The 24,962-nt window shown below is 41.4% G+C and overlaps 1 protein-coding gene and 2 long non-coding RNA genes across 10 annotated transcripts in view; 1 reads left to right on the forward strand and 2 right to left on the reverse strand.

Annotated features, from left to right (window-relative positions):
• The window catches only part of LOC124852631, a 33,775-nt gene extending 11,537 nt beyond the window's left edge, over window positions 1–22,238 (reverse strand). For 2 of the 8 annotated variants that reach the window (XR_007033033.1, XR_007033032.1), the window contains exons 1-2: window positions 21,901–22,238; window positions 21,754–21,763 (exon numbers count right to left, since the gene is read on the reverse strand). This is a non-coding gene — a long non-coding RNA (uncharacterized LOC124852631). Of the gene's footprint in view, window positions 1–21,534; window positions 21,565–21,753; window positions 21,764–21,880 lie in introns of all 8 variants that reach the window. The other 6 variants (XR_007033029.1, XR_007033030.1, XR_007033034.1 and 3 more) reach the window with 4 other exon arrangements.
• Window positions 1–24,962, forward strand: part of LOC124852592 (B-cell receptor CD22-like) — a 483,032-nt gene that overhangs the window by 318,836 nt on the left and 139,234 nt on the right. The gene's annotated exons all lie outside the window — the stretch shown is intronic.
• LOC118099558 lies at window positions 1,418–4,402 on the reverse strand. The gene is made up of 4 exons (XR_007033038.1): window positions 4,384–4,402; window positions 4,207–4,267; window positions 2,742–2,914; window positions 1,418–1,709 (listed from the first exon to the last, which is right to left on the reverse strand). It is a non-coding gene; the product is annotated as an uncharacterized LOC118099558 (long non-coding RNA).

Below are 24,962 nucleotides of genomic sequence, written 5' to 3' on the forward strand. Positions count from 1 at the left end.
TGTAAGTGTCAAACAAACTTGAACTGCAGGTTATGTGTTCTAATACAAGTTCATTCAAAGTAATCCCGGTGTTAATTCTCGTTACTGATATTCAAGTCCAGGGCTCCTGTTTACCTCGTATCTCTGATCCTGCTCCACATTTACACTCTTTCTAGTGTAACCAAGGGTCACACAAGCATTCATCCACCTCGTCTCTGCAACGGGACCCGCAAGCAGTTCAACTCACGGGAAGAGGACAATAAATATGTGCGTGTTGGAAGTCTCGTTTGGCGTCTGACTGGCTTTATTATGAAAAGGACGAACGAAAGACAGAACAAATACTGGAAGTGAGATTAAAATATAGTAAGAGTTTCAAAACAATAGCAAATAGGAACAAATGAGCTTCACATTTAAGGTAAAAATAAAAATATATGAACTGAATAAAAAAAAAACTTTTAATGATCCTGAAAGAAAATCTGCTTTGTTGCAAAACTGTACATCACAAAGTTAGAAAACAGGAAGTTGTGAGTGAACAACAAATGAAATAAACAAGACTATAAATATGAATAATGTTGTGAAGAAAAAGAAAAAGTATAATTAACATCAGTCTCCTAAAGGTGCAGCAAACAAACTTATTATGTTACTAAAATTACCAAAACTAATATAATAATAATGAATCAATAATCCGAATGAAGAATAAGTGATAATATATAATCTTTTTTGTATAACTTATAAACCTGGATCACAGCAGTACAACATTATTCTGTTCGTAACAACATTCGAGCTTCACACCCTGAGAGAGACGTCAGAGGAAAATGGCCGCCGTGTGAACATGGTGGATTAAAACACACCTAACTCCTTCTTCTTCACGTGTTTAACACGTGATGTGAGAAATACCACAAAACACTAAAGTGAAATCAATGGGCCTGATGCAAACTTTGAACAGACACCAGAGGCAACACAGCTCATCTGGTGTCAGCAGTTCACTTTGTGTTAACGGTCACATTCAAGGCGTTCATCACGTAAGTAGCAGCTCACATCCACATGAGACGTGGTCCCTCCAGTCCTCAGAGGAAATGAGTACAACTCCTGATCGGCTGATGATGGAAACGCTGGAAACAATAGTGTAGAAACAGAAAGAAGTGAAAGAGACAGAATCCTCTCTGTGGTTTTATCAGTAAAACTCTTTACTACCATCTAGTGGCAGCAGTGTCACACTACATCTAACTAATAATGCTTGTTTTGATTATTTTATGAATAGAAAAAAGTTAATTACAAGTTTACAGTTTGTCGACCGTCTGACACACACCGCACATATTTTCATGTTTGAAGCTGCAAGTTATAAAATGTTTGATATTTTTCATTCAGGCTAAATGTGGCGTTTTTAACAACTTCTACAAGTTGCTGAAATATTTCAGATAAAAGTCGAGTCACCGAATTCGTTTGGATTCATCCTCGGGGCAATTTATCCATTAGCTGTCAAGACAAGTCACTTAAAACTGAACATTCACTTCAACAATGATGCTGGAGTCTGCCTGTCACCAAAGTAGGATTCATCCTGTGGGGACCATGAACAGTTGTATGAACTTCTATTCAAATCCATCCCGCAGCTGTTGAGATATTTCCATCGGGACTAAGGTGATTTCCAGACGTTGGTCTAAACAGCAGGAGGTTTTTTGACTGTGCTGTACAATGCAGCTGGATCCTCTCCAGTGTCCTGACCTCTGGTTCTGAAAGGAGATAAAACAAATAAATGATCAGGAGGTCATGGAGACGTAGCATTAAAGGAGACATATTGAGTTTCAAAGTTCTGCAAAGTTAAAAAGCCCAAAGTCTGAGCTCCTCTCCTGGTAAAACGAGCTCCTCTGCCCCACAGAAAACATGAAGCTCCTGAAACACCTCACCAGTAGTCCCGCCCGTACCTCTGCATCATCGGCAGAAGCCAGGGCTGTAGCAAACGTAGCATAAGCAGTATTTAAACGTAAACAGTGGTGCGTTGAACACCTTGTGTTACGAAGTGTTAGCGGAGGAGGTCATTCTTGGCGTTCTCGTGGAAAACATCTCGGAGGTAGATGATGTGGGTTAAAATACGTGTTGAATGCTTCAATACAGGCTGAATGTCACAGTCTCTGCTTCCGTCGTCTGGAACAGCAGCTTCTAACACCAGCATCTGTAGAGAACTTTAGAATCCATTGTGTCACTGCCTTTTTAAAACAGTCGCTGCTGATTGGGGAACACCTCTGACACACCCACCAAACGAGCCCGCTGCACACGGGTTCAAACAAACATGTCGTTCACCACGGAAACGCTAGTTAAACTATCAGAAATGTTTTGAGATTGAATGTGTCCCTCGTAAAGTGAGAGTGGAGGATTTCCTACACGCACAGGAAGTGGTTAACCAATCACAACAGAGTGGGCCGGGTGACCAATCAGAGCAGACTGGGCATTATCAGGAGGGGGGGCCTTAAAGAGACAGGAGCTAAAACCAAGTGTTTGAGACAGAGGCTGAAAAGAGGAGCTGCAGCAATAGACAGTCTGAGGAAAGTGATGTTTTCTGAACATTAAACATTTTAAAGTCACAACACTAATTAAAATGATCAAACTGAATATGAGCAGAATATGTCTCCTTTAACAAATACACATGTTTAAACAAGACAAGAAAATGAAAGTGTAAAAACAAATGACTTCTATAGGATATATCTCTGTTTATGATGTTTTGTGGTGTTAGTGAGGATAATGGTCCTGAATGAAGAGCTGCTCACCTCGGGGCAGATCTGTTAAAGTTGACAGAAGCGTACGCAACCTCCTCCGCCTCCTTGTGTTTGCTGGGTTCAGCTGATCCGACGTTGGAGTAGACGGGATCCGTCTGACTCTTCATGAAGTGGACACTGGCATAGTGAAGGTCACAGTTTTCCTCAGACTGATTGGGTAGACGCTGCAAACACAAATTTGCTTTTGAATCTTGTACATGTGGCAGTATGGACAACGTTAGAGTCCAACTATAGCAGCTATTGATTTATTTAAAGCGCCTCCTTCTACACCAGACGTGTTTCAAGGACAGGAAACATGTGGTTCTACTAAAAACCAAAAGGAGGGAAGGTCTTCAGGTTGAATTCCAAACACTAACACTACAAACTTATCACTTAGTGTGTATGTGAGCCACTTGTGTGTGCACTTTCACATCGGTTGTGTAAAGATAAGACTACATCTGGGAGCTGGATGTTCGCGGACTGCAGCCAAGTTTGGTCGAAACAAGTTGTGTAACATCATTTAATTAGAGGTCGAGCTACACACAATATAATCCCTAGACCCCAAAACTATCTGAAAGCAAGTCATTGATAAAAACTCTTTTAGCACTATATCTTGGGTGTATAGTGTGTATCATTTAATTGTATAACACTTTAATACAACGGCAGGTCTACAGACACAGAGACACTTAAAAAAAGAAAAGTCAGGCTCACAGAAACTTGAAGGAGCGAGAAGGAAGGGGGATAGGCCACACCCCCTAACTCCCTTCTTTCTCTCAGTCTTGTTCCGACCAGCAACGAGTACACAACTCTCCGTCTCTCCGATGCACCACGCCCTACTCACCGACACTCAATGCCACACAGCGCTATCTCTACAAACTCGTAACACAATTACCTCAAATTCACGTCAAAGGGCAACATACTCACTAAATACAGATATGAAAGAACACGACTGCTCTGTCGTTCAACCTTTAATTATAGAGCTGCATCCACACGCAACCAACACTGACTTTATTTGTCCCTACGACACAGACTACGAACAGCAGTCTCACACACACTTAGTCTCAGACAGAACAACGCAAAATCAACGTGTTACACAGCCACACCCAATGGTGATCTGCTCCACATTACAGTGCTCCACACTAAAGATATCTGAACCAATCAATACAATCTTTCACAAACTTCCACAAGATTTAAAGCAGCACGTTACAAATCAACAAACTTAGAGCAGCATCAAGTGTCATAGTTCAGCAAAAAGTGTTGAACAAACCGCACAGCACAGAAAATTATAACACTCAGCAATTTGCTGAAATGGATAGATTACCAGAAGGAAGTTCAAACACCAGATGATTGTTTTTACAATGGCAATTTTGACTGTGATTTTAATAACTAGTTTTTAATCTTCACATGACAGAGAAAAGGGTTTGACATGAGAAATAGTGGCGTTTGAAAGGATTGGACGCTGAACTGTGTGTCTCACCTGCTCACTGTGGTCAAGTCTGTCCCCAGGATCAGCAGATTGCTGAGAGTTTCTCTTTCTTCTGATCAATTGAACCAAATAACAAACAATATACATAATAATTGAGTTGATTTAATTTAACAGGACAGATTTTCAGGAATTCGTCGTACAAAGCTTTAGTGGAACAGATTTTCTCACCTGATCAGTAGGAACACGGAGAGGAGAGTCACAGCGAGGAAAACTGCAGCGGCTGATCCAATGAGTGATGATTTCCATGATCCAGGTAAAACTATGATGAAATAACTTTTACTTTATCATTTCACGAAATCACGATACTTAAAGGTGCAGGACGAAACTTTTTCAAAAAGAACTTTTTGTCATGTTTGCTAAACCTGTCTCGATGTTCTGACTGAATATAACGACAGTTTCTTTTCGAATAAAACATGTGAAGAGCCCTGTTCAGAGTGGCCTGTTTGTGGGCGTGTTTCTTAAAATGTTAATGAGCCACTGCTCCCCCTGCTGGGAGGTGTATGTGTGACGTGTGCACAGGAGCAGGGTTTTGTTTTCACCACTGTCTGTCTGCTGAGAGCTGTTTGCTCGTCACGTGAATGTGCACAGTGAAGGAAATATCTTTCAAGTTTACTGAGGATGGTGAAAGCTTTATGGATGTTTTTACTGATGCTGGGTGGATTCCTCTTTGTGCTGCTGATGGTCTGACTGTGAATATTTATGGGGAAGAAGTCAAACGACCCATATCTGCACATTTAAAATGTAAAGGACAAAGAAAGTCAGGCTAAAGTCAATCCACAGCTCCAGAACCTTTAAAGGTGTTAGGACTTCACATGACTCACCTGCTCCAACAGTCAGATGTAAGGTGGCCTCACTACGTCCTTGTGTGTTCTGGGCCTCACACTGATACTTTCCACCATGTTCAGCTGTGATATCAGTGATGGTGAAGATTTGTCCTGATGCTTTGGTGAGTCCTCGTCCTCCTTGGACCAGGTGTAATGAGCTGCTGGGTTAGCATCACTGCTGCAGGTCAGAGTCACCGAGCTGCCCTCCATGATCTCACCAGAGGGACTCACTGACACAGAGGGAGGCTTTGGAGCGTCTGGTGTAAAACATGCAAGATCATGAAATCATCTCAGAAATATTCATTCACCAAAGTGAAGAACTTTTCAATCTCTGGTTTTTATAAGTGCTACTTAAATATAGATGATCATTATTAACCCGGGGCGCCAGCACAGACAGAAGCAGGTACTGAGGGTTTTGTTTTCAGCCCGTGTGTGTGAATGTACAAAATAACTCAACACATGAACCAAACTTACTGAATATTATAGTGAATATTAACTTTTCAGCTGATCGGTCAAAGGTCAGAGGTCAAGATGAGCAAAGATTTGACCCAAAAGACACATTTTCCAAGATATTTCCACAAATAGCAGAGAGACTAAATCATATACTGATCAGAACATTATTCCCCATCATATAATGGATAGATGACTTCTAAGTAATGTCACAAAGAAGTTAGAGATTTACATCATGCATCAGTGATGACCTGACCTGGACCAACCACACAGACTCCATCAGGAAGACGGCCAGACAGCGGCTCTTCTTCCTCCGCAGGCTGCGGAGGCTCAACATGGATGCCAGGATTCTCTGCAACTTCTACAGGTGCACCATAGAGAGCATCCTGACTGGCTGCATCACCGCCTGGTACGGCAGCTGCACCGCCTCAACCGTAGGCTTTGAGGGTGGTGAAGTCTGCCCAGCACATCACCAGGACGGGCTACCATCCATGGAGGACCTCTACACCCAGCGGTGTAGGAAGAAGGCCAACCGGATCATTAAAGATCCCTTCACCCCAGCCATAAACTGTTCTGCCTGCTGCCGTCTGGGCCGACAGTACCGCAGCATCCGGCCCGCACCACCAGACTCAGAGACAGTTTCATCCCCCAGGCCATAAGACTTTTAAACTCCTCCAATCTGTCATAACTCTGCACCTTAACATATTTGCACATTGCATATTTGCACTATTGCACACACTTGCACTATTGTTTTTCTTTTTCTTTAGGTGTATATATATATTTAGATATGTATATTTTATTTTAAATTTTAAATTTTGATTGAGCATTGTTATAAGAGAGCCTGTGACCCAAGCATTTCATTGCAAGCGACTGCTTAATGTTATCGTTGTGCATATGACAATAAACTCTTGAATCTTGAATCTTGAATCTTAAAACTGCCTATCTGCTGTATTCCTGCCTCTAATAGGACTATAGAGACGACCTGAAGCTTATATACACTGAAAAATAATCTATGATCATATGATGGGAATGTCGTCACTATGAGTTTAGAAAATGACGTCATATAGTGTAGCTATGCAACAACAGATGTTTTCACCCCAGTCCGTTTGTTTGTTGGTTGTTGATTTTAAGCAAGATTACACAAAAACTACTGAGTCGATTAGCATGAAACCTGAAGGTAGGATGAGGTACGGGTCAGGGAAGAACTCAGTAGAGTTTGGTGTGAATCCAGATAAGGGGGCGGACCCAGGAACTTTCTGTAAGATTGCGAGACAGTGCTGGGTTTCATGGATATGTGGATGTTTTCTACTCACACTGGACGTCTAAGTGTAGAGACGTGGAGTTGATCCGTCCGTACTGATTCTCAGACTTGCAGGAGTAGACCCCGCTGTCCCCAGAGCTGATGGAGGAGAGACGATAAACGCCCTCTGGTCCTTGAAGCAGAGTTCGGTTCTCTGTACCAGGTGTAATTAGCTGCTAGCATCACTGCTGCAGGTCAGAGTCACTGAGCTGCCCTCCATGATCTCACCAGAGGGACTTCACTGACACAGAGGGAGGCTTTGGAGCGTCTGTATGTGTGAAAACAGAATGATGATAACAGATGACAGACATTGTGTTTAACATTTGGGGATTGCTATATGATATGACAAGCAAAGCCAAAGGTGCCTAGTGAGTGGAGGCACTGAGTTACAACAGCAAGTGCTGTTAAACTGACATATAAAATTCTTCCTTATTGCTAAGGAGAGGTTTTTCAATGATTTGTTACACCTAAGCTCTAGACTCCTGAATGTCCACAGATTTCAAACTATAGTCCAGTTTGTAATGTGACTTAAACGTGATATATTCTGACCTTTCCACAATTAGACAGAGTTTCTACCTAATAAAACGTGTAAGAGCCCCGTTCAGAGTGGCTCGTTTGTGGGGCGTGTCTCTTAAAATGTTAATGAGCCACTGCCTCCCCCGGCTGGGAGTGGGTGTATGTGTGACGTGTGCACAGGAGCAGGGCCTTTGTTTCACCACTGTCTGTCTGCTGAGCGGTTTGCTCGCTACGTGAATGTGCACAGAAGGAAATATCTTTTTAAGTTTACTGAGGATGGTGGAGCTTGGATGTTTCAAACTGATGCTGCGGATTCTCTTGTGCTGCTGATGGTCTGTTGACTGTGAATATTTATGATGGTGTCAAACGACCCATATCTGCACATTTAAAATGGTAAAGGACAAAAGAAGGACAGATTCAATATATCTTCCCTTTAATAACCTGTGTTTCTACCATGTCACAGTAATAGAGATGTTTGCTGAACTCCTTCCCCACTCATTCTCAGCTGTGCAGTAATACCTCCAGAGTCTGACGACTGGATGGAGCTGAGGACAAATTGGTGTCTCTTCAATGAGACGTTGAACTTGCTTTATCTCTACTCTCCTTGTACCAGGTGCATTTAGCTGCTGGGCTACATCACTGCTGCAGGCTGGGGAGTCACTGAGCTGCCCTCCATGATCTCACCAGAGGGACTCACTGACAGTAAACCTTGGGACATCTGAAGGATAGTTTATATTAACACACAGGATGAGAAATACAATCAAAACACTGTCTGTATTATTTGTTAAAAGTTTAAATTAAAATTATTTCCACATTATTGTAGCTTCATGAGGAGGCGAATCACCCAATGTAGGAGAAGGGAAACGCCATGTCCTTCTATAGCACAGTGATAGGGTTGCCCTCAGTAATAATATGTTGGAGGTGAAAGTATTTTTTCATTCCAACAAGTTCATTGTCATTATATCAAACGTAGGAAAGATGATCAGGAGCTGATACCTGCTGTGACAGGCTCTGTCTCAGGTAGAATATGGATTGGCCGTTGATCTCCTCATGTACCTGGAGCTGAGGGTCCTGTGAACAAACATGTTATTTTATTTAACATACACACTAACATTTCAAACTGACTTAATGAAAATGTTACCTGTGAAAGACAGAGTGACTCCAGCCCAAATCACAAAAACTCCTCCAGGCTGGTTTGTTGTGAATCCTGAATTTGTACACAGCTGAGTCGCCTCTCTCTCAGGTTAGAGATTCTCAGAGTGCACTTGTTGTTTTCATGAGATACTCCTAAACACGCACCTGGAATACTCCTGGATCAGTCCTTGTAGATCAACGAAACCTGTTTATCACTTTTAATGAACCAGAAAGTTTTCTGAACTGCATCAAGTGTTATTCCACTTGGATGGGCATGTAGGTACAGGTAATGTCCACTGCTGATCCTCTGAAGGCATAGATCTCAGTAGAAGTGTAACTCACACTCCAGCCATTCTGACTCTTACCACTGTAACACAGAGCACATCAGAGAATCAGTAGATAAACTTATACATTTATAAAACTAACTCCATGTATTTTCTTCTGGTGAATCACCAGTCGGCAGGTTTTCATTTTAAGATGATGACGATACAAGATGAGGAAACTTTCAGTTCACAAAAAAAACACAGGAAGTGCCCTTAGACTTCAGAGTGAGGGAGAAACACACTGTTGGAGGTGAGGAACATGAGCCTCACTAATCCTGGAGTCAGCTTCAGCTGTCAATCATGAAGATTAATCAATTTTAATTTACCAAATAACTAATTAAACCAAACTTATGAGAAACATGAACAATAGAGGAGATAAGACACACTCTAAAATGACAGAACCATCTTGAGAAAATGTATTTGACTTTTTAGATTGGTCCATGTCTCCATCCACTAACATGGAGGAGATGGTATTTATGTTCTATAATGTTAGCCACCAGGGGAGATTGCAATGCTTTGGTTTCACTTCAGATACAGCCACAAGTCTTCAATCTTTTATTTACATGTTGAATATCAGTACTAGCACACACTAGTTTGTCAGGCAATGACAGTAGTATCCCAAGAGTTCAATGTGTCATGCAGAAAAGCATTAAAGACATGAAGTTATGGGTATAAATGCATTATCTCAAATACTCCAGCAGACGTGCTGTTAGTAATGCAGATTAAATCACATTGATTTGGAGAGCGGAAATCCTGTCCTTTTAATGTTATTGGCAAAACTCTGTCTGCAGAATTCAAAATCATCTGTATAAGATGCCCTTCAATCTCTCCCCTTCTGTTGATTCTTGTACCAGACGTAGTTCAGATGACTGTACACACAAATCGCTCTGACACCTGAGCACTGCATGCAGTTAGAATAGTAAGACTGCACTGATGTGTGCTCACCTGCATATGCAAATCAGTGTGAATAAGGAAATCTATTTTAGTACAAACTGATAAATACACACACATATAAAAGGCATGACACACCTTAAGTGAACCAAACAAGATGTAGGAAATAAATGAATGAATGTCTTAGACAAATGTTGGCTCAGATAGACAGAGTGACTCCAGCTGAACTAAAGCAACTCCCAGTAGGTTGGTTTGTCAGAACCTGAACTGTACACAGCTGAGCGCCTTCGTCAGGCTAGAGACTCAGAGTGCACTTTAAGGTTTCTACAGAGATAATTCTACACGACCTGAATACTCCGGATCAGTCCTTAGATCAACGGAATCCATTATCTTCTTTGAATGAAATCCAGAAAGCTCCTGAACTGTAGTAATTTATGGTTATTAAAATGTTGATGGGTATGTGTAGGTACAGGTAATGTCCACTAACATCCCTGAAGTCACAGATCTCAGCAGAAGCAACCTCACATCCCAGCCATTCTCACACTGTACCACTGTAACACAGAGCACTTGATTCATATAACGATACCGAGAGCACTCATTTCATTTTACTTTCTGTGAAAAGAAACACATCTGCTGAGCAGCATTCCATGAAAATTTCAACTGATGGACTCTACACACTGATGACAATTCCTGTACTGAGAGGAGAGGAACTCAGTCATGATGACAATAATAATAATATTAATAATAAATAATAATAATAATAATAATAATAATAATAATAATAATAATAATAATGTCTGTAATTTCCAGATGATAGAAACTTCCTAAACAAAGATACAAATTAATACTGATGATAATTCTTCATATATTTTCTTTCGTAATTACCTGCAGGTGGTGATCTGAATGAATGAAACTCACTTCAGGTGAACTTGAAGTCCGAGTGTAAAATAGAGTGAAACATGAATGTAGACGACAGTACCTGTCACAGTGAGAAGAAGGATAACAAATCCACTCACACAAGCTGCAGTTACACTCATAGTAGCTGCCTCGCCTGTGACTTCCAAATAAAAAACGCCCATGATAAATAATGTGCACAAGATGAACCCAGCCTGACTACAGACACGTCTACCTACAATACAAGAGTCTAATAAAGATGATTCTGGAAGGATAAAGATAAATTTAAATCATAATACAACCCACTTCCTCTCTTCCACTTACCTTCTTGCTGAGCCCAAGTAGAAAGATTAAACCTAAAACAAAGAAGAACTTGTGTCTTGTAAGAAACTGCACCTTCATTTTAGAGCAGTGAGAAATGACTTTAGTGGCTGTCTCTACTCAAACCTGAATCTTCTCAACGACAAACAAGTAGCCATGAATAGGCTTTGCCCCTCGATCCAGCCAGTTGATGAGGTTTACTTTCCCAACCGTCCGACACTGCACGATTGGAGGAAAGATGCTAATCTGCGTGAGTGCAGCTGCACATGCTTCCTGTGTCCAACAGGGCACTGAGAATACACCTGCACGCACTATGCCGCTGTGGCAAGAGATACATAACATCTGAAACTACTTGTAATTACAAGGGAGTATTTCCAGTGACTAGAAATACAATGACTGTGACTGAATATGAAATGTGATTTAAAACAAACATTTGAAGATGCAATTATGAGAAGAACTACCAAGAATGACAGGTACACCACAGTCTAGAAATGTAATGGATTTGTAGACAGACATGTTTTTGTTTGGTCCATGTTCCATCCACTGACATGGAAGAGGCCGGGTTTATGACAACATTGCAACAGATACCAGGGGGTGATAGATATCATCATTTCACTTGGGGTAGTCACAAGCTGTCCATCTTTATATTCAGTATCAAATGGAAGTTTAGGGAAGATTAGACACAAATTTGAGTTAAAATCAATTCCTGTTTTTATGGTGAAACATCAAAGTTTACATGTCAACATGGAAACGTGAATATATAATATGAAGGCTTTTGTGTTCCTGGATGAGTGGGTGTCACTTGCAATAACTTCTGTTAAATCTTCAAAAACAAATACTGATGTACTTAATCGCCCAGAAACATTAGCAATAAACTTGTTGACTTAGTTTTTGTTGCTGTAAGTGTCATATGATTCTCAGCTGATTTACCTCAATAGTCTCTTTGTATATATTATGTACAATTCTTCATTAGATTTATAAACACTACAAGACCTATATATTTGTTGACTCTGTGTACTTACATTATCCAAAATATTGCTGTTGAAACTCCTCCAGAAAAATGATTATTGAATACCCTACTGATTGTTATAAAATCTTTCAGCTGTTCTAATATTATTGCTAATTCAATTAGCAATTTATGTCATTTTGCAAAGCACATTATTGCTATTTGCAAATACTTACTGTAATATTATCACGTTAGTTTTAGGCCTAACCTGAGGCTAACTCATACCTGGTTGAGCCTAAAATATTTTCAATTATGAGTACAAGAACAAACTTTCTTACTTACCTTCGTGGCTTCCAAAGTGGAGAAGTGAGAGAATTTGCAATTCAAGCAACTAACCTATCAAGAAAGAAATAAACCCTAAAACACTGCACATGTCTATATGTTTTATTTCTTCTGGTTCCGTGAGGCTGTAAATCCACATAAACAATGATTCATGTTGTGTTTCTTCAGTGTTTGGTGACTGTGCTGTACACTGCAGATGAACTCACCCCCTCTTCTTCACGCCTTGTTCTGTGACAAGTAGAATAAACCACTCACACCTACAGCTTTTTAACCTCAGTAAGGTTAGGTATGAAAATGTTCATGTGAGTCATTTCACTCCTGTTGCACTGTTTCAACCGAACAGGCCACATTCAGCCTCCTCCTCCTTGTTCTTCTCAGTTTCTCTCTGAAGCTGAACTTGACTCAAGTGTTGGAGTAGATGGCATCTGCCCGCCCTGGTGAAGCAGATGCTGGCGTAGGGGTGGACGCCATCGTGCGGCCTCATGGTTGTGTGTGCGCTGCAGCTGAAATCTGTCAGAGAAATACTGGGGCTGGGATCAGGCTGGAATCTGTGTCTTACTTTCAACTTGTTGGGTTCCCAGAGTTTCTCTTGTTGTGGCCTGATCCTACTCTGCTGAATCAAACTGTGATGGCAGCAGTGATCTCGGAGTTTGTTTCCCTCTGTTGGTCACTACTAGCTCATCTTCTTAACAGATGAACCTGGTAATACCACTCTATGAATATCTACTCTACATTTTACTCTATCTGTAAACACCACGCCCTCGGCTGTGCGCCCTCCAACCAGTGCAGTTTCAATATTCATACATTTATTTCTTTACTCATAAGTGAGACTATCGTGACAAAATCTGAATCTGCTCATCTTAAGTCAAAGTTTCAAGATCTCTTAAAGGCAGATTTGAGATATCATGTTCAAAAGGCCTAAAACATGCTGTGTGCCACTGTGCCTTGACCTTTGACCAAATTAGGCTATTCATGAGGCCAGTGAACATTTGTGCCACCTGAAATGATTCTCCCAATCTGTTCATGAGGCTAAATGGTTCAGGAGGTCACAGCCTACCTTGACCTTGACTTGGCAGTCATGACTGGACAGATGGACAACCTGTAAACATAACGCTCCGCCACAAGGTCGGGCCAGCACAGAGGCATAAGAGATCCAGTCAGTTTTCCCTATGGAGTTTAAGCTTTTGTTAGAGAAGAATATGACCTCCCAAGATATCTATGGTCTGACCTTCCTCATCAAATCAAAATGATGCAGAATGCCACCATAATGAGGCAGCCTTGGAAGAGTGGAGATCAAGTGCTTTTAAATGAAACTATTCATTTACCTGCGCTCTGTCTTCTGGTCTCTCACCGCACTTCACAAAGGGTTGTGTGAAGGACTTGTTTTCCTGATGAGAGGAAAGAACAACAGTTGGATGAACTAGAAAACTCCTCCAGAGATATTCTTGAATGTGTGCCGAAAGCTTGACTGCTGGGCCTGAGAGACTGTTTCAGTTTGAGAGAGAGAGTCAAACCCAAATCCTGTCATGGCTCGAGAGGCCAAAAGATATTGCGTTCATGTAAGAACTGTGACAACGAGATCACCCTGGAAAACAAGATGCCTGAGGTCACTGCGTCACCTGCACTGAGGCACAGTCACAATATCTAGAAACTCAGAATAACATCACCTCTACGAGACAGACTAAAGACATCTCACAACTGTTTGTCCAATCAATGATCCTAAACTCACACCACTCAAAGTAATTTAAGAGAAATGCAGGAAAACCCCGTAAAAAAACATTGCTAGCTGGAACCATGAGAAAGACTGGAACAATTATTCAAACACTTTCACATAAACACGATATAACACAAAGTGCTTTCTCAAAATGGAAAATTGACACAGAAAGAAGGAAGATGACAAGCAACTCGCTGCTTTCCCCAAACCTATCGTTGCTTCACACGTCTCTGTGGTGCAGCCACATCAGCAGCTAGATTCCACCCTTGAGAAATGATGTTTGTTCCTGTCATTTACAGCCCAGGTCCATATGAAGACTGGTGTTTCACACTCAGAAAAGGCCGCAATTATAAACTTACATTACTTCAGTGTTCTTTACTCATTTCTCACGAGGATTCAACCTATGTGAGTCAAACTTGTTTTGGTCTGATACACGTGTAAAACTGTTCACTTGCAGACTGACTTCATGAGCTCATGCACAGGTACGTGAGCAGAGCCACACAGGAACCATCTAGATCACATGCTAGATGGGGGCTTGAGCCTCCCACTGTGTTTGGTTAAAGCACGGAGTCGGAAGAATCAGAAGAATTAGTTCCCGACTGTGAATTCACATGAACTCCACCTCAACTCTGGAAACTGATTGCTCTGATTAGTCTGATAATACATTAAAGCACACAAGCAGAACGTGGAGAGAGATCGTTTTTGCTTAAAACACAGTTATATGCGAAGTTGTAGCCAGAGTAAACACAACTATCTAGTTAAATGAGACTAGCTGGTTTACTTTGAGAGTTAATTCTACCTGCCGCTTTTAAGTTGAAAATCTGATAAAATTAAGTAATACAATTTTAAATTAACTTAAAATTTATTTATTTACCTTTTTCAAGTTAGATCAACTTCGGTCTGGGTGTGTCAGAAAAACTAAAGTCAGACAAATGGAAATAAATCTTTCATGTTTATTATTTTCCCCAAATTGTTAAGAGACAAACTGTAGCTGACAGGGTGAGGGTTTGTGCACACTCTCTCCAGTCATATACCGAGTTAGTGAGGTTTAATGTTATGAACAGAGTTTATAATGACGAGTGTCAGATGAAGGTTCAGTGCTTCTGTTCGAGCTTTCAAACATCAAACTTCCTTTCATCTGTGATTATCTGATAGTGTTTGTGAAGAAAGAAGACGGACAAACAGCAGAGTCACTAATGTTTGGACACAGAGATAAGACTGATGGTGCAAATGTCTCTGGCTCCAGAGCTGAGTTGTGTGTTTAAGGATGGCCGTGATAAAAAAGAGCCTGTGTTTTCATGGTTGATGGCTACAGTTAGAAATGAATTTGCCTGACCTTCCACGGCCTCTTTCTCTTCACATACAGGTTTTGTGGCCTTTACAACCTGAATAACAACAGCCCATCTTAAAACTAAGAAGCAAACAAAGTGAACACAGAAATGTTTTTTAAAAAGGCAGCAGCAGTTTAGATTAAGTTAACGTGAGTAGACGAAGGTGAAAACATCAGTGTTTATCTACTTATTGTTGTGCAAATACTTAAAAAAAGGAAATAACTTCATTTGGCAGCAAAGCAGCAGTGGTGTTCAGGAGATACCGGTTTGTCACAGAGTCTTTGCTGAGCTTCTGAATAAGGTTCAACGCAGAGAGCACTGGTCTCAGTAATCCTGGACGAGAGGTGACATGTCCCAGCAGGAACCAGGAGTTCATCAGGTGACTCTCAGTGACGCTTCAAACAAATCTAAATCTTAGACCTTCTCATAGCTCCAAAGCATTTACAAGGTTGGGCCCTGGACCCTGTGCAGAACCCGCCTCTCTCTTTCTTCTCTCACATTCAGCTGTCGGCATTGGCCGGGCAGAACATCCTCTGGTTCATTTGAAGGTCCTGTTCCCCATTCTTTGTAAATCCTCCTGTAACGTGTCTGGGTGCAGGGTTGGGGAGGGAGGGAGATAGTTAGGTTGCCATGGTTTGCTTGCCCTTTGCTGGTCTGGTATGTCTGAAGTGTGCTTGTCACTATAGAAACAACCTGTGGTCCGCCAATAGGCCACTCGTGGTCCATTTATAGGCGCCTCCTGTCTGACCTGCACGGCCAGAACCAGAGGAGGTTATTTGGTGTATTTGAACACATTTGTATAAAGTGAGTTTCATGTTCAATTCCTCTCTTGTGACTTCTGTAGAAAAACGTGCATGGTGAGTGATTTCCTCAGAACCCTGTGGAAGCTGAGCTGTGCTGTGTTCCTGCACTGAAGCCCAGGCTGGTGTTGGTCCTCGTGGAGGGAGCAGAGTCCGCTGATCCAACGGTCCGGGTGCACCGTGATCACCAGTTTCTGGTGCTCCTAGCCCACCCCTGGCCAGGAGGACATGGACGCTATATAATGTCTATAAAGGCATGAGAAGGGACGATGGTCGACAGTGATATCTGTTGCGAGTAATGTGAAGGGCTCAGATCAATCTCTGAACAGCTTTACTCCTTCATTCTAGAACCGCTAGACTCCTAGAAATGTTTTACTCAATGTTAAAGACTCAATCTTTCTCACTGACTTCACTTTAAATGAGTTTGAGACCTGGATTTATCTGTTACTGTGCACATTATTGGTTCTCAAAATATCTATGATGTCATATTGCTTTTTCATATTCCCCTGTTTTATATTATATTACATTTTAATATTTCATATTTTACACATTTTCTTGGTCAGCGGTTGTTTTTGTTACATGAATAAACTCTGTTCTCCTGAAACCGAGCTGTCCATGACTCACACCTGCAGCTTCCTCCAGGGCTCCAGCCATGTTGGCGTTCTTGAAGGATTTGGTTGCACAGTAGCTGGTGAAGAACTTGACGCCTCTATCTCACCAAACCTGTAAATCAGAAACACAAAACCTCAAACTCCTCCGGGCAGAGAAGTGTGGTACAGACAACGCTGACTAATCCCTTTTCTACTGCTAAGGTGATAAACTCATGCTACTTTTGGTTTCTACTACAAGTACTTTAACCATTAAAACAAATATAAAACTACCTTACCTACAAAGAACTTTGTTCTAACTACTGCTGCTGCAAATAACTACTAATATCTACTGTCTTCTACTGGAATACACTTTTATAACTTTAATTTTTAATGGGTGGTACCTACTGTTTCTCATAACACTGTAAAACCATCTTCTTCTAGTTATTATCAGTAAGTTTTACCTACCTGTGATGCCTCGCCTTTAAAATGTTGCTTTATTGGAACCTGCTCTGATTTATTTAGTACATCATTATAAATATGCCGGGACCTACTTGAGGCACAGCAAGACACAGATCGTAAATAAAGATGGTCGCCACGCCTGCACTTCCTCCCACTGTTCAGAAATCGTTATGGGGCCATCCTGTGACACGACCGCCATTTTGGGTCTTTGGAGTCACAATCTGCACAGTTCAGTGATCAGGGATTGAGCCAAGGTATATATGACTCATACCCCCGCCTAGCCACCAGGGGGCAATGAGACGATTTGGCTCACTTTAGAGAGAGAGAGCTGTCCTTGTCGCCCATCTTTAGTTAGCAGCTCTAAACAATCAGCAGGCTTCTGCTGAGACATTACATTGACTTACACTTATGGACAAAACCATTGGGACACACCTCTTAATCATCGACTCTACCTGTCCTATTGCCATCGGTTAGTTCAGGTGAATGGGGAAAATCTTAATGCTTCAGCTAACCAAGACATTTTGAGTAATTTCATGGAACAGCCTGAGGAAGGCCCTCTTCTGTCCCAGCATGACTCTGCCCAGTGCACAAAAGCAAGGTCCATGAAGTCCTGGTGAGGCAGAACTGGACTGACCTGTGCCACAACCCCATCGGACCCTTTGGGGATGAACTAGAACGAGAGTGTGTGAGCCTGGGCTCAATATCAGTGTCTTACCTCTTACAAATGCCCTCTGGGGAAAAGGGCAAACACACTCAAACTTATGTAGAAAGCTGTCCTAGAAGAGTGGAACATGCCACAGCTGCAAGGGGACTAGTTTAATGGCTATGGATTTAAAATGGGATGTACCAAAAGCTCCTGAGGTGTAGGTGAACCCAATACCTCGGTTCCATTTAGTGTACCTAACCATAATGGTTATACTGTTTGCCCTAACCTGAATCTAAACCTAACCTTAAAACGTCACCCACAGTATGCTGTGGGGACGTACTTTACAGTCCCCACAACATACACAACCTGGATCACACACACACATGCAGACATATTGATTTTATCGTTTAAAGAGATCCCAGAGGTCTTCTCTGTAACTCTACTGTAATGTTCTAACCCACAGAGAGCGACAGCCCTGGAAAAACAGAGGAGGAAAAGAGGAGGAAAGAAGGGGAGGTGGAGATGGGGGGTGAACGGGAGGAGAAAGTCATGGATCACAGGAGATCAAATGGGAGAGAGTGACACAGCAAAAATCATCATCTTCACTACCCACAGAGAGACTGTGTTTATTCATTGTACAAGACTTTATAAATAGAAACATAGTTAGGTATCTTCTTCACATCTGCCCACAACATATCCTGTATATACACTCACTGTCAAAGTTTAGTCACTTAGAAATTTCTTATTTTCAAAAGAAAAGCACTGTTTTTCAATGAAGATAACATTAAATTAATCAGGTAACATATGACTCTATAAGCATTGTTAATGTAAATGACTATTCTAGGTGGAAACGCCTGGTTTTAATGAAATATCTACATAGGTGCATAGAGGCTCATTTCCAGCAACTAATACCCAGTGTTGTATTTGTACATTGTGTCATAATCGCCTTAGACTAATGGAGATTAGAAAACCCTTGAAAACCTCATAGCACTATGTTAGGCACAGCTGAAAACTGTTTTGCTGGTGAGAGAAGCTATAGAACTGGCCTTTGAGCTCGCTTGGAGTATCTGGAGCATCACATTTGTGGGTCTGATTATACTCTCAAATGGCCAGAAGAAGAGAACTTTCAAGTGAAACTCGCCAGTCTATTCTGTTCTTAGAAAATGAAGGCTATTCCATGCGAGAAATTGCGTAAGAAACTAAAAATTTCTTACAACGGTACTACCCTTCACAGAGAACAGCACAAACAGGCTCTAACTAGAGAAAGAGAAGTGGAGCCCCGGTGCACAATCAGCAAGAAGACAAAGTATATTAGAGTCTCTAGTTTGAGAAATAGACGCCTACAGAATCTCAACTGGCAGCCTTTAAATGGTACCGTGAAACGCCAGTGTCAACGTCTACAGTGAAGAGGCGATTCGGATGCTGGGCCTTCTAGGCAGAGTGGCAAAGAAAAGCCATATCTGAGATCAAGCACAAAAAGAAAAGATTGAGCAGGCAAAAGAACACAGATATTGACAGAGGGAAGATTGAAAAAGAAGGTTATAGGACAGACGAATCAAGTTTGAGGTGTCGATCACACAGAAGAATACGGTGACGAGAACAGGTGAAAAGATGCTGGAAGAGTGCCTGACGCCATCCTTTTCACACATGGTGAGGGAAGGATGGTCTGGGCTGCTTTTGGTGCTGGTAAGTGAGATTTGTACAAGGTAAAAGGGATTTTAAATAAGGAAGGCTATCACTCCATTTTAATCACTGATGCTGATCCTGTGGACAGCACTCTTGATTGGAGCCAATTTCCCTCCTACAATATGGGACAATGACCCAAAGCACACCTCCAAACTAATGAAGAAGCAGGCAGCCGGGTCTGCTGTCTGTAATGGAGTGGCCAGCACAGTCACCAGATCTCAACCTCATTGAGCTGCGTGGAGCAGGCTGACCGTATGGTACGCGCAAGAAGTGCCATCAAGCCAATCCAACTTCTGTGGGAGGTGCTTCAGGGAAGGTGACATTTTCACAGATTACCTCAACAAATTAACAGCTAGAATGCCAAAGGTCTGCAATGCTAACTGCTGCAAATGGAGCATTCTTTGACGGAAGCAAAGTTTGGAAGAATAAACACCAATATTTCAAATAAAATCATTATTTCTAACCTTGTCAATGTCTGACTATATTTCAAATATTCCATTTTGCAACTCATTTGATAATAAAGTGGAGTTTTCAATGGAAATATCAATTGTCTGGGTGACTCTAAACTTTTGAACGGTGGTGTGTATATATATATTTTTTCATTTCTAAATGACGATGGTGTGATTATGAGTATTGTTCAGCAGGTTTTTCATGAAGGTTGTCATAATTTTTCAAAGTCTCAAAATCCAAATGACTGTATCATTGTTTCTGTAATAATATGCTAATGTCCTAACATGTGTCAGTGACTACATTATTATGGAATGGAATGTAGTCGATCCAAATATATTGAAGTAAAGGCAGTGGTATATAAGTTTAATCAGAATTTAGGTTTTGGAGTTTGCTGTTGTTGCTAACAAAACAGTTTTCCTATTAACTGCAAGAAACTTAATACTGACTGTCAGTACTGGGTGAACCCGTGTTGGTTATGGCCGAGGAGCGAGCCTGGATCGCCTGTGTCGGGCTCTCAGGGCCGTAACGCCTGAGGAGCCAGGAGTCCAGGAGGACTTCAGAGGCGCTGTCACTGGGTGCTCTGGTCATAACCATGTTTTGAACTGTACTTCAGAGACGCTGGCCGCCATCTTCTGAGCAGGTAATTTGTCTGGCCAGAATGTCAGAGTATGGCTTCCACAGCTTCTACTGTGGAATGCCTATCTCTGGGAAGTGTGGACATGGTGGATACGTCAGTGTCCTACGCTGCCTGCTGTCACCCCTCTGCTTTGTTGGGGGAGGGTGAAGTTTTGAGGCGAAGGATGAATCGGCATCGTGCTGTCGGTTTTGATGGGCTCAAGGCACGCTGTACTTTTCTCAGGTTCTCTATCCAACTTGGGCTGAAATGCTTGGCAGTACAGGTATAAGTCTGTTCCATAGGCCGTGGCGCGCTATGTCTTCATTCAAAAGCACTTAACAAAGTTACAGGAAATTCTCATAGCTTGACTAGTTAATATTGAATATGATATTCCAAATATTAAAAGAAATTTTAAATTTTCCACAAAAATATTCTAACTGGTTACTATACCAATAGCAATCTTTGTGCGTAACACTATGAGGTGACTCTGTATGGTAGTTATGAATAATTAATTATTAATAAACATTTAATTATGAATAATTAAATTTCGTCACATTTGCACTTGTTTGTAAGTACGGTTGAACGTCTACTCCAGGTAGACTAGTGGAACTGAATTCAAAATCCTCGTTTGACTGAAAATTCAAAATCACTTATTCTGGCGCTGCACAAAAATGAAATGAATATTACATAATTATGGAATTCCAAGCAACTGTACTCTGGCCTCACACGGGCTCCATTATGCTGTGCAATAATTAAACGTGATACCATAAAATGGTGTGCCTTTCGGCATTCAATAAATTTGGTTATTAAAATAAAATATTGAATATTGAAAAACGTGAATCCCATTCTCAAATGGGGGTACGTGAAGGCACTCCAGGGGGTACGTGAGATTTAAAAAAAATACATTTAAAATTAGCATCCATTCAAAAATCCTTTAAAAATTGTTATTTAATAAATATTCAATAAAATATAAGTGTAAGTTCATGAACTGAATTTTATATTCAGCAGGCTATTCAATTTCATTATCCTAAAAACCCAGAGTCTCCCCCATACCAGGATGGTTTGACCCAACCTGGCACACGCCACCTGTCATCACCTGTCGTCACCTGTCGTCACCTGTCGTCACCTGTCGTCACCTGTCGTCACCTGTCGTCACCTGTCGTCCCCTGTGGCCTGTCGTCACCTGTCGTCACCTGTCGTCACCTGTCATCCCCTGTCGTCACCTGTCGTCACCTGTGTCCCTGTCGTCACCTGTCATCCCTGTCCCCTGTCGTCACCTGTCATCCCTGTCGTCCCTGTCGTCACCTGTCATCACCTGTCATCCCCTGTCATCACCTGTCATCCCCGTCGTCGCCTGTCGTCACCTGTCACCACCTGTCACCACCTGTCACCCCTGCGTCACCTGTCACCCCCTGTCGTCACCTGTCATCACCTGTCATCATCTGTCACCACCTGTCGTCACCTGTCATCACTGCCGCCTTGAAAACTCAAACAATGGAGTCGCGGTTGAAGCGCAGCAGCGATGCCGCTGAAAACACGAGGGACAAGAGCCAGAGAAGGCGAAACCAGAGCCGGCAAACTTCCGTCAGTATCCACAACAATATGTTTTCATGGGATTTAGGTCCACGAGCTGCCACCCACCCAAGGCTTTGTGGAGCATGTCCCCCGGAAGATGGTCGAGACTTTAACTGATGTTTCCAGGTTTGTTTGAAACTTCCCTAAACACCGTGAGAGCTCGTGCCTCTTCGGAGGGGCGCTAAAACACATTCATAACAGGAAGTCCGCGTCTCTACCGGAACACTTTCAAAATAAAAGCATGCAATACAAAAACGGAAATGAAAATGTCTGACCTTAAAGCGAGCAAATATTTCACAATAAAATAACAGAAAGACACTTCAACAATATTAACAATAACATAGATTAGATTTACACTTTGTGTTTTTTCTGTGGGGAGAGATTAGCCAACAGTGGCATGAAGCCAGCACATCTTCAGCAGCATCTCCAGACAAAACATGAAAGTCATGTTGGTGAGCCACCTGAGTTTTTTAAGAGGAAACTTTCTGAATTCAGGTCATCTCAAGACACGATGCGAAAAGCCTCCCCGAAGCAAACGGAAACAAGCTACCTGTCACTTATCAGGAAAAACTCCTGGAAGTGTCATCTGACCGGGGCCTCCAGATGAAGTTTGCCACATCCACACTCACACAGTTTTGGGTGTGTGTGAAGCAGGAGCACCCTCACCTGGGACAGAAAGCTTTGGAGCAGCTACTACCCTTTGCCTCCACATATTTATGTGAGGCCTCCTTCTCTGCAATGACTGTGATCAAAACAAAGCAAAGAAACAGACTGTGCCTGGAGAAGAGCTTGATCACAGCAGTTGCTTCCCTGCCACCAAGACTGACAAAGATCCTCAGTGAAGCACAAGCACAAGTTTCTCACTAAAATGTAAATGCAAAAGCACTCACTCAGTTCAATGCAACAATGTAATCTTCAGTGTTGACAGTTTGTAAATTTAAGATCAGTATTCTTTTCGATCCTTAAAGAAGATATTTTAAGTTGTATTTTGAGCAAATCTTTTATTTAAAATTAAGTTAATGATTTATTTTTTGTGAAGAAGTGTTTATCTATAATTAAGTTCATGAGTTCAGTTTGAGAACATATCTTTATTATGATCCCAAAAGAGGTCACTTTAAGTTGATAATTATTTTTATGTGCACAAATCTTTATTTATAATTGAGATAATTATTTCTTTTTTAATAAGTCTTTAGTTATTTTTATTTCCAAATAGTTCAAGAGAGACCACTACAAATGAGCAATGTTATGGACATTGATGGAGTTTTAAATTTGAAAGTGTCTAGTTACAAAGTTTAATAAATCAGACACTAATGGCACAGCACTGTGGATTACATCTTTCTTTCAACCAAAAATGCTTTGCGCTGGTTAGGGGGTACTCGGCTGAAGTTTTTTTTAAAGGGGGTACATCCCTGAAAAAAGGTTGAGAACCACTGCGTTAAGCTACCAGTTGACATGGACTAGACGTCAGGCCACCTCATATACACACATTCACACAGCACGCAAGTGTAGCCCACACTGCAAAATCAGTCAAAATACATCCTGAAGGCTGCAATATTGTATATTGTATAAGTGCTATAGAGAAAGAGATTGTACACTTTGTATAACACTGTAGTGGCTCATTGGGTGACCTGCTGTTACCTTTTCTAGCCAGTAGGAGGTACCAGTCGTCCTCTCTGGTGAATCTACTCTGTAGGCTTTTTTACCTGTCTGCATCCTGTCAGCCATTTTGCTGCTCAAACTCGACACACTACCTGCTTTGCGCAGATTCTGTTATATCGTGTGGAAGTGTGGGGTGCCCTGCTGACCTGTTGGAAGGTGCAGGGATTCTTACTATTCAACGCTCAGGTTTTTGGTGAGACGAATTCTCCGGTGCCAGAGAGGACATCACCGAGAACCAAGACTCCAGTTAACTGGATGGCGAGCCAACATGCAGATCTTTGAGAGAGATTGAACTTCCATGTTCCTCTTCCTCCACGGTGTGGTAGGACAGACACTGTACCAAGGCAGGACTGGGCCCCAGCGATCCAAATCCACCAGTTAGACATTTAAGACTGGACTCACGGACGTTGAAGGGGACTTTTTGTGCACACTTTTTAAGCTTTTATTTATTTTTGTTTATTGTTTTGGGTAAATATATGCTGTATTGTAGTGTCAAACAAACTTGAACTGCAGGTTATGTGTTCTAATACAAGTTCATTGAAGTAATCCCGGTGTTAATTCTGGTTACTGATATTCCAAGTCAGGGCTCCTGTTTACCTAGTATCTCTGATCCTGCTCCCATTTACACTCTTTCTAGTGTAACCAAGGGTCACACAAGCATTCGTCCCTCGTCTCTGTAGGACCCGCAAGCAGTTCAACTCAGGGAAGAAGACAATAAATATGTGCGTGTTGGAAGTCACATTGTGGCTCTGACTGGCTTTATTATAAAAGGACAGAGCGAAAGACAGAACAAATACTGGAGAGTGATTAAAATATAGTAAGAGTTTCAAAACAATAGCAAATAGGAACAAATGAGCTTCACATTTAAAATTAAAAATAAAATATATATGAACAGAATAAAAAAACTTTTAATGATCACAGAAAGAAAATCTGCTTTGTTGCAAAACTGTACATCACAAAGTTAGAAAACAGGAAGTTGTGAGTGAACAACAAAATAGAATAAACAAGACTATAAATATGAATAATGTTGTGAAGAAAAGAAAAGTATAATTAACATCAGTCTCCTAAAAAGAGTGCAGCAAACAAACTTATTATATTACTAAAATTGCAAACTAATATTATAATAATGAATCAATAATCCTAATGAAGAATAAGTAATAATATATTATCTTTTTATAACTTATAAACCTGGATCACAGCAGTACAACATTATTCTGTTCGTAACAACATTCGAGAGCTTCACACCTGAGAGAGACAGAGGAAAATGTGCGTGTGAACAT

The sequence above is a fragment of the Hippoglossus stenolepis genome, chromosome 2 (assembly GCF_022539355.2).
Source record: "Hippoglossus stenolepis isolate QCI-W04-F060 chromosome 2, HSTE1.2, whole genome shotgun sequence".
In the NCBI taxonomy this organism is placed as follows: domain Eukaryota; kingdom Metazoa; phylum Chordata; class Actinopteri; order Pleuronectiformes; family Pleuronectidae; genus Hippoglossus; species Hippoglossus stenolepis.